The sequence below is a fragment of the Rutilus rutilus genome, assembly GCF_951802725.1.
Source record: "Rutilus rutilus genome assembly, chromosome: 13".
NCBI lineage: Eukaryota > Metazoa > Chordata > Actinopteri > Cypriniformes > Leuciscidae > Rutilus > Rutilus rutilus.
In genome coordinates, this window is record NC_140218.1 from 15,702,748 (window position 1) to 15,713,102 (window position 10,355).

General features: G+C 35.2%; 1 long non-coding RNA gene across 1 annotated transcript; it reads right to left on the reverse strand.

The window, feature by feature from the left end:
- Positions 1-4,064: 4,064 nt before the first annotated feature.
- On the reverse strand, positions 4,065-10,268 carry LOC311302814. Its single transcript, XR_014629672.1, has 3 exons — positions 9,505-10,268; positions 6,353-6,551; positions 4,065-4,678 (listed from the first exon to the last, which is right to left on the reverse strand). It is a non-coding gene; the product is annotated as an uncharacterized lncRNA (long non-coding RNA).
- Between the last annotated feature and the right edge of the window lie 87 nt (positions 10,269-10,355).

Genomic DNA, 10,355 nt, shown 5'->3' on the forward strand with positions numbered 1-10,355 from the left:
TGTGAGGGAGTGATAATAGTCTGGTGTGGAGTGCCCTCTGGTGGCTCTCAAGGGCACTCCAGCTGGTGGCAGTTACACTCTCTCTCTCTCTCTCTCTCTCTCTCTCTCTTTATTGTTACAAATAGTTTTTCTACAAACCATTCTTTTGAACTAGTTCTTTTTTGAACTAATCTTTCTTATGTGCTGATTTTTTTTTGTTTTTTTTTTTTTTTTTTTACAAATCATACTTTTGCACCAGTTAATTTCTGAACAAATTGTTCATTTAAATCAGAATGTATTAATTTATTCGTTTTACAAATTGCTCCTTTGAATTAGTTCTTATAAAAGGTTTTTTTTTAACTGTTCTTTTTTGACCAGATCAAGTTATTTTCTGAACCATTCAGATTTTCTTCTTCTTTTCTATTCTACGAATTGCTCTTTTTAATCATTTTTAACTATTTTCAGCTGTTTGGGTTAGTGTGTTTTTTTTTTTTGTTGTTGTTGTTGTTGTTGTTGTTGTTGTTGTTGTTTTACCAGATAATTCTTTTTCACAAAATAATTCTTTTTTGAATCAGTTATTTAAATAAAAAAAGATTAAAAAAAATATTTTTTTACAAATTGTTCTTTAACAAATCGTGTTAACTGTCTGTAAAATAAATGCCACTTGGTTTAATATTTGGTTTTAATGCAATAAAGTTCCTCTGCAGATATACATACAGAGTACGTTAGTGGTATGTGTTTTTCGCATTCTTGTTTCTTTACTCCACTGAATGTCAGTTGTATGTTTTGTTTCCCATACTGTTGAGGTTACGCTTTCTGTTGGGTGTGGTGAGGATGTTTTATTAGCGCATGGAGAGTCCTTCCTCCTGAGATAACTGCTAAAGTCAAACATCTGCACACACTCAGCTCAGACAACAACAGGCTACAAAGAAAGAAAAGGAGAGAAGAAATGAGGGAGGAGTTTAGAACAAATGAGAACAAGAAACACAGAGCTGTGTGTTCTGAAGTTTTCACTGCATTTCATGAACAATTTAGCCCGATCACTTAAAAATCATTAGAGACAAACCAACCAGCTATTCATTACGTCTGTAAGTGGTCTGTGTTTTCTATTGGTAGCTAGAGACAATTTCAGTTTCAACCACAATAGCTATAAAATCAGTTTAGGCTGAGTTCTTGTTGTCAAGGGAGATTAAAAAGGCACAAGAGTTGTTACACAAAGCACCATTTCCTCATAGAGCAGCACTGGCCTGAAGTGATTTAATTGGCCCAGACAAAATTTTAGAACGCCAAACTGAACCTCGGTTTCCTTCATATTTTGCACAAAGTAAGACTTCTCATAAACTATAGTATATCATCAAATATTTATAGAGCAGGCATGCATGGAAATAATGGTCAGTACAGTAAAAAATTTGAATATTGCACAACCCTGCCATTTACAAGCTTTTGATTATATAATAATGATATCTCACAATTTAAAAGTCATTACTTATCATATTAAAAAGTTTAGGGTTAATAAAATGTTTCTAAAAAAAAATCTTATGCTCACCAAGGCTGCATTTATTTGATCATAAATACAGTAAAAACAGTAATATTGTGAAATATTATTACAATGTAAAAGAACTGTTTCCTATTTGAATATATTTTAAAATTTTAAAATGTATTCCTGTGATGGCAAAGCTGAATTTTCAGCATCATTACTCCAGTTTTCAGTGTCACATGATCCTTCAGAAATCATTCTAAATGCTGATTTGCTGCTGAAATCTGCTGCTTAATATTTTTGTGGAAACTGTGATTTTTTTATTTTATTTTTTTATTCTTTGATGAACAAAGTTCAAATGAATAACAAATCTTTTGTAACATTACAAATGTCTTTGATGTTTCTTTTGATCAAATAAATGCATTCTTTCTGAATAAAAAGTCTTACTGACCCCCAAACTTTTGAATTGAAGTGTAGTTAATGCAACACACATCATAAAGCAATTATTATTAAAATATACAGTATATAAAAACAAACTGATCCCCCACATCGTGGGATCAGAGAGCGAGACAAAACCAAATCCTTCAAAATTGCAGCATGTAAATCAAAGATGAAATGTGCAACTAGTGGCAACCAACAGAACCAATTCACGATTGGTTAAGCCAAATAAGTCAAACAATGTTTGATAGCGCCATATTTTGAGGATCAATGTACGAATAGCTTAGAGACGTCTCTGCACTTTAGACTGGGATAGGGATCAAAAAAACTAAACAAAAAACATATTTCACCTTTAAGATTTTGTTTGAGCCAGGCTGTCTTGTTGTAAATGATCTATGAATGAAAAGCACCACTTTCCCAAAATATATGATACAATCAATTCAGAGATGATTTGGCAGGAAGTAATAATGTATTCCATCTGGATGCCCTCTCACTGGATTCATCTTAAAACAACTCAAATAGAGAAATAAAACCAGTACAGATGCATCACAAACGTTGTTCAAACAACCATATCTCTATCTGTCACGGCACTTTTCCACTAAAATCCATTTTCCTGTGATTCCCAATCGATTTTTCCCTACATGGAAAAGTGCCTGCTGTATGTTGTTTCAGGGTCTGTCTCCTTTTCCGTGTGTCTTGGAGTGAGCCAGAAGACAATTCCACTCTAATAAAACATGGAAATTCAAAGAGGTATGTGGAATTTTCACTTAAAGGGATAGTTCACCTACAAATAAAATTATGTCTTCATTTATTCATTCTATGTAATTTCAGACCTGTATGACTTACTTACAGACTTACTTCACAAAAACCCACAGAAATAGATATTTAGAAAAATGCCCATATATGAAGTCAGTGAAGTCTAAACCCCAATGTTCTAAATTTCCCTTTTTTGTGTTCCACAGAAGAAAGAAAGTTATTTGGAACGACAAGAGGTTGACTACTGAAAAAAAAAAATATATATATATATATATATATATATATATATATATATATTAGGGCTGTCAAAAGATTAATCGCGATTAATCGCATCCAAAATAAAAGTTTGTGTTTACATAATATATGTGTGTGTACTGTGTATAATTATTTTGTATATATCAATACACACACATGCATGTATATATTTAAGAAATATTTGCATACATATACTGTATATATTTATATATAATTTATATTATATATAAATATAAATTTTTTTATATATAAATTACACATTTTTCTTAAATATATACGACAGCCCTAATATATATACAAATTTATATATATATATATATATTCTTCTTTAGAATTTTTCTCTTGTTTTCCGGTATAAATATTTAAATATACCTAATTCAAGATACATTAACTGGAGAATAAAATGGCTTAAGATATTAAAAAAAAAAATCTAAATTGAGTTATTAAAACAAGAAAAAAAATCTGACAATGAAAAGAATTATAATAGTTTCCTCCTTGAATTAAGTTTATTCTTCTGATCCCAGTGGCAGATATATTTTCTTGTTTTAAAATCTCTCAATTTTGATACATTTTCAGAAACAAGACTTAATATCTCGATATATTAGGCTATATATTGGAAAACATATTTATATATTGGAAAACAATACAAAAGTTCTAAGAATAACAATAATATTTTTTTGCAGTAGTCAATCTTATGTCATTCCAGATGATTTTCTTCTGTGAAACACAAAAAAAGATATTTGGAACATTGGAGTTCAAACTCCATTGACTTTAATTTTTTCAAAATTTCTTCTTTTGTTGTGTGTGTGTGTGGTCCCCATCAGGGAAAACAGCTTATAAATCATGCAAAGTGATTTTTCTTTTTTGAAAAATCTAATAAAAAAAAGGTTTCTGTGGTGAGTAAGTTTAGGGTATATAATTTACAGTTTGTACAGTATAAAAACCATTATGTCTAGAAATCCCCATAAAACATGGAAACCCGTGTGTGTGTGTGTGTGTGTGTGTGTGTGTGTGTGTGTGCGTGCATGTATTTTAATCCCTTTAAGTGAAAATACCTAAACATACCTCTTTAAATTTCCATGTTTTATTAGAGTGGAATTGTTTTCTGGCTGACTCCACTTGAGTGAGTAAATGATGACAGAGTTTTAATTTTGGGTGAACTATCCCTTTAAGGGGACAAAAGAATAACGTCATCAGTGCAACAGAATGAGCTTGGGACAGTTTCTCTAACCTGGACCAGGATCCAGAGGGTCATCTCCCAAAGTGATGTCCAAATTTAGTCAGATGGTGGGGGTCCACAATCTACACACACTCACACTCATAAATACACACATACCAGAGAAAGACAGGAAGCAGGCAATAGTTGGACAGGAAGAAGGGTGTGTTGGCTATCACACTATGCAGAACATAGGCTCCCTGTATTGTTTCCTGCGTTTTCTGGCCAAAGTGATTTCAGTCTCATTTGTTCTACAGGATTGCAATCCAGATTCCTGTGAGCTTCTAGGCATTTGCCTATTTTCAGATGGGAACTCGATTTGCACCTCCTGAATGTGCTTGATAGACACAATCAGCGGCTCCAGTAATCTCCCATAATTCCATGCATTGCTCAACAGCTGCCTGTCACTGTTTCTTTTGGCTTGGCATTTGTTTGTTCGTTTCTTCTTTTAAGTCCCCATTGATGACATCAACGTCACATTATTTTGGCATCAGACGTGAACACAGGCCTGGTCTTGGTCAGTCTGATCACTGCTTGTTTGAACAGGCCCTTAGTTTCTGTTTGGACAGACAAGGGAGGAATTTTGTGGCCATTACACATGTGTCGTTTTAGCTTATTTATAGATTTCAGAAGCTTTTGTCATGACAGTTGTCGAGAAGAGGAGCCAATGTAAGTTATGTTGCCATTTAAAAACAATTTGGGGGATTTTGGGGCTCAGCTGCGCTCATTTGTTTGCAATTTAGCTTCACAAATTACTATAATAACTCTTTAAAGTTTTATACCTTCACATTCACTATTTATTACTGATGCTTCATTTTTACAAACCTCTAATCCAAAGAATTAAACTTTAGTATGTAACTCATCCCACAACATGTGTGCTTCTAACATGAATGATACTTTTTTTTTCTGGTGCAATAAAAAGTGCAAAAAAACAACAACCATCCTATAAACTTATATTGTAGAAGAAACCTGAGCCATAGAGACCACAATAACAGTGATTCTTATGGGCCAGTAAGGAATCCACCTAGAAACCATCCAGGACACCCAAGCAGCACCATAGCAACGCCCTGGCAACCATCCAATCCACTTACATGCAAATCAGAGACTTGATCATGCAGTCACAGTTATACGCTGCACCAGATCGCTAACATAATGTCATTGTGAATTATGAACACCGAACAGATGCACAACAGCTTAACCGAAGCGTCACCGCATGCAAACCGCAGTCACACAACCACAGGTTTCTCCACCCCACTTCCTTACTGGAGTCAGGGGAAGCTCAACGCTCTCTTCAACTAGACGGGAAAAACATCCCCAAAAATCTAGAAACCTGTCCACGGTGCAGATGCTATATTAATTGAGTTCATACTTTTTGCCATTTAACAATATGAGAGAATTTGCTACTATATAGGGCTGATTGATGTATCAAATGCATATATATAATATTAGCCTATAACAATATATTCGCAATCTGGTGATTTTTACGTGAACCAAATGGTCAAACAGTCCATTTTAATGAATCATATTTTTTACTTCCTGCATAAAAGATTTGAATTCAACATCTGTTTGGTCAAATGATGGATCAGCCTTTCCTCTGAAATGCTTAAAAGGCTTCTTCTTTTTCCACAAAAGTGGCATTTATAATGTTATAAAAGACTGACATGTCAAATAAATGCTGTTCTTTTCAACTTTCTATCCATAAAAAAAAATCATGGGAAAATGTATCATGGTTTCCATGCAAATATTACTGCACAACTGTTTTATTAACATTGATAATAAGAAATGTTTCTTGAGCAGCAAATCATCATTAGAATGATTTCTGAAGGACCATGTGACACTGAAGACTGGAATAATGATGCTGAAAATTCAGCTTTATCACAGGAATAAATAAAACTTTAAAATATATAAAAAAAATTAAAAAAGTAATCTTGGTAAGCATAATCTAATTCTTTCAAAAACATGTAAAAAAATCGTATCGACCCCAAACTTTTAAACGGTAGTGCATACATAGAATATCGTTATATTTAGATGAACTGATTTTAGCTATCAGCCCCATTTATTGCTTACATCCATGAACATTCTCTTAACCATTCCATGTGGAAGTCATCGTCCTTCCCAATGGAATGCAAGTAACATTGTGGCAGTTTGTGTAAACCATCCCCCCGCTTACCCCCATGGACTGAAAAATAACAAGGTCACAAAAGGTCAAGTGCCTCTGACCATTTACCCACCACCCCTGAGCCTCATGATGCCTGAACGATGCCTGAACGGTGCCCTCGGCCACAGAGACGGTCTGTTTGTGCTCTCGTGAGGCTGCTGAGCGAAGGAATATTTACATGTTCTTTTCTGTGTTCTCACAGGCGTGGCTGTGGAAGGAGGAGGCAGAACATACACGCTATGAGGCAATCCCTTCTCAAAACCCCTGAGACTCTGAAAGAAAGAGAGGAGGAGGAAGAAAAAGATGATTAGCCTTCTCAGTGGTAATTTAAAACAGGTGTCTGAAAGGGGTTGTGTGTGCCTTTGTGTGGTGCGAATGTGCAAGAATGCTGTATGTTTTCGTGTTCCATCTTATGTAAACCAAAACGACAAATTCCACAAACAGGAAATGACAGGAAACAGGAAATATCACAAACAGGAAATGCATGATGGCGCTTGTAAGGTTTTTCTCTCCAACAAGTTCTTTATAGGCTTGTGTTCCATAGTGGCTAAAGGGCTGTTGAATAGAAGGTTGCTGGTTCAAGCCCCATAAGGAATGATTCGTGAACTATTGCACCCATGATTAAGATGCGTAACCTGGCCCCCCGACTGAGCCTGGTTTCTCCCAAGATTTTTTTCTCCATTCTTTCACCTAAAAAATGGTATATAAATAAAGGTGCCTTGACTTGACCTTAAGTTGCTCCAGGATGAAGGAGAGTACAATCTTAGGTAACACTTTAGGGTCCAATTCTTTTCAAGTTGCTTATTAGCATGTATATTACTAGGATATTGGCTGTTTATTAGTACTTATAAAGCACATGTTAATGCCTTATTATGCCTTATGCATCCCTTAATCCTACCCAATACCTAAAGTTAACAACTACCTTATAACTATTAATAAGAAGTTATTAGGAGTTTATTGAGGCAAAGGTTGTAGTGAATAGTTAGTTAATAGTGAGAATTGGAAAGTTAATAGTGAGAATTGGAAACTAAATGTTGCTATTTCATATCTCAATTATATTTCATTAAACAATAAACTTTGTCTTTTCTCAGATGAGAAATAAAAATAGACAAAACTGAGGCTATATATTAACTCTTTCCCCGCCATCGTTTTTTTTTTTTTTTTTTTACCTTTCAGCGCCAGCATTTCTGATCATTTTCATAAAGCTTTCATGGCCCCCAGAATACTTTGTTGTGTGAATATCTAAACATACAATATATCCAAAGAAAGAACAACAAAATGTAGCGGTTTTTTTATCAGTACTCAAATGCGGGTGTTTCATAAAAAGCTACATTTTGAACAAAAAGCTGAGAAAATCAAGTTTCTGTCAAAGACTATGTCTGGATCGGATTCAGAACGATGATCAACACCATCAACACTTCCAAAGCTTGTACACACCTATACCTCTTCTTTGGTCGACATTTCATTCAGTAACATTGGGCAGTTTTGATTTATATGTGGTTTAATGTTTGATAATCATGATATTTTACATGTGCATAAGCAGTGCTTCTTTGCTTGTTTTGAATCCGGAGATTCTGCACTATTTCAGAAGATGGGTAATAGTGTCCCCCACCGTATAACAGTGAACACATGGATTGCTGGAAAATTCAGTCAATGGCGGGGAAAGAGTTAAGTATATAGCTGTGAAATCAACGTGGCTATATTTTATACACTGAACAAAATTATAAACGCAACTCTTTTGTTTCTGCCCCCATTTTTCATGAGCTGAACTCAAAGATCTAAGACTTTTTCTATGTACACAAAATGCCTATTTCTCTCAAATATTGTTCACAAATCTGTCTAAATCTGTGTCAGTGAGCACTTCTCCTTTGCCGAGATAATCCATCCACCTTACAGGTGTGGCATATCAAGATGCTGATTAGACAGCATGATTTTTGCACAGGTGTGCCTTAGGCTGGCCACAATAAAAGGCCACACTAAAATGTGCAGTTTTATCCCACAACACAGTGCCACATGTCACAAGTTTTGAGGGAGTGTGCAGCTGACTGCAGGAATGTCCACCAGAGCTGTTGCCCGTGAATTGAATGTTCATTTCTCTACCATAAACCGTCTCCAAAGGCATTTCAGAGAATTTGGCAGTAGCCTACATAGAAAAAGTGTTAGATCTTTGAGTTCAGCTCATTAAAAAAGGGGGCAAAAACAAAAGTGTTGCGTTTATAATTTTGCTCAGTGTAGATAGATAATTTGATGTTGGATGCACTTAAAAAACATCTCCATTTGCACTCCATTTAATCTCAAAGCTGTCTTGAAAAAACAATTTGGATATTTGATTTGCGTTTTGTCTTTTACTACGCGGATTGTAATGAGTACTTTAAGTTGCTTTTGATGAATGCATGTGCTAAATGGATACTTGCATACTAAACAGCCCTCAATTTATTTATTTTTTTTCATGTTTCGGTCTGCTTAAGAATAAAAAATCATCTACTCTGAAGTAGAAAACAGATGAGTTTTCCTTTGAGTCATGGTCACGCTAAGTGCCTGGAGCATCTTGCTTCACAAAACCATACCCACAGGAATTAATTTACAGATTTGTTCTTTTCATTTAGAGCATCAATGACACATTTCAAGACGCATTGGCCATTTGTAACTGGAGTGCCTTGTACTGTTCTTTGAACAGCTCAGGTTACATGTGGTTCCATATGTGGAGTCTTGGCCGCGCAGTCGGACCCTCCTCACACCGTAGTGCTAGCGGTCCCACTCCACCCATTGCTGGCCAGAAACTGGATAGCCCAGGTGGATGTTGTGTGCTTGAGCCTATCAATCATTTCACTTCCAAACTCCCCACATACCTCAAAAAGGGAGGGAAAATGAAAAAATAAGGCTTGTGGGAAGGGGACACATGTTCTCCGCTCTCTCCCCCATCTGGCCGAAATGTTTGACAAGTAATTTTGCGAGCAGTCCCCAAGAACACACAAAGCTGCTCACACTGCACTGTTTCCAGATGTTCTCCAAGCGGCGCCAACACACAGATACATGTGAACGATTCCCGCCCAGTCGCACCAAGGAGAAATGAAAGTTTGTCTAGGGGAAATGGGATTGCATGAGGGTGTGTGCGTGTTTAGATGCATGTGCGTGTCGGCTTTTTCAGCTTCCCTTCCGTTTTTTCCTTCTATATGTGTGTGTGTGTTGGTATTTTTGGGTGATTGAGGGTTAAAGATGACTCACTGTATTACTCATTGGTCCAGGGACACACAAATTCAGCGTACATGACGCCATGTGCTTTCACAAGCTGATCAGCAGTGAACAGAGTATATAGTCTGCAGAGATGAGAGAAGAAAGGACACATCACAGTTAAAATACCAAAATGAATGCAAATCAGACAAGCAAAATTAATTTGTTTTTTTGTTTTTTAGCTTTTCACACCCATGGACCCCCATAAAAACTCTCAGGCAGCCCAGATTTTTTTTTTTTTTTTTTTTTTATAATGCAAATTATTATAAACTATAACAAAAACTTTGGAAGCCTATTTCCATATCAGCCTAAAAAATAAACGTGATTTTGAGTTTAAAATAAGAAATAGTAACATTGTGACATTTAAAGTCAAATTATGAGATATAAAGCTGCAATTGTAAGATATAAAGTCAACATTACCTTTTTTATTTGTTTCCTCAGTGGCAGAACGCAACTTACATGATAATGTACAACAACAACAAAATAAATATGGAATAAATCCTAAACGTTTTATATATGAACCTCCTGTGGACCAACAGATGAAAATGTTTAAAATGACATCATTAATCATTCAATCAATCAATCAATCAATCAATAAAATCAATCAAATTTAAACAGATTCATTTCTCTGAATCTTTTTGGAGGTTTAATTGGTGGCAGCCTTTGTAGTTGTATGAATTTTCCAGAGAGACTTGAAGAGACTATTTCAAAGTAATGAATATAAATATACAAAATAAATATACAGCAACATATACATGTTTCAACTCTTCTTATACTATCAAATGCACACAACATGAAGGAGGTGGCCTTGCCTGCAAGACGAGAAGAATGACGGTAGGGAGAGA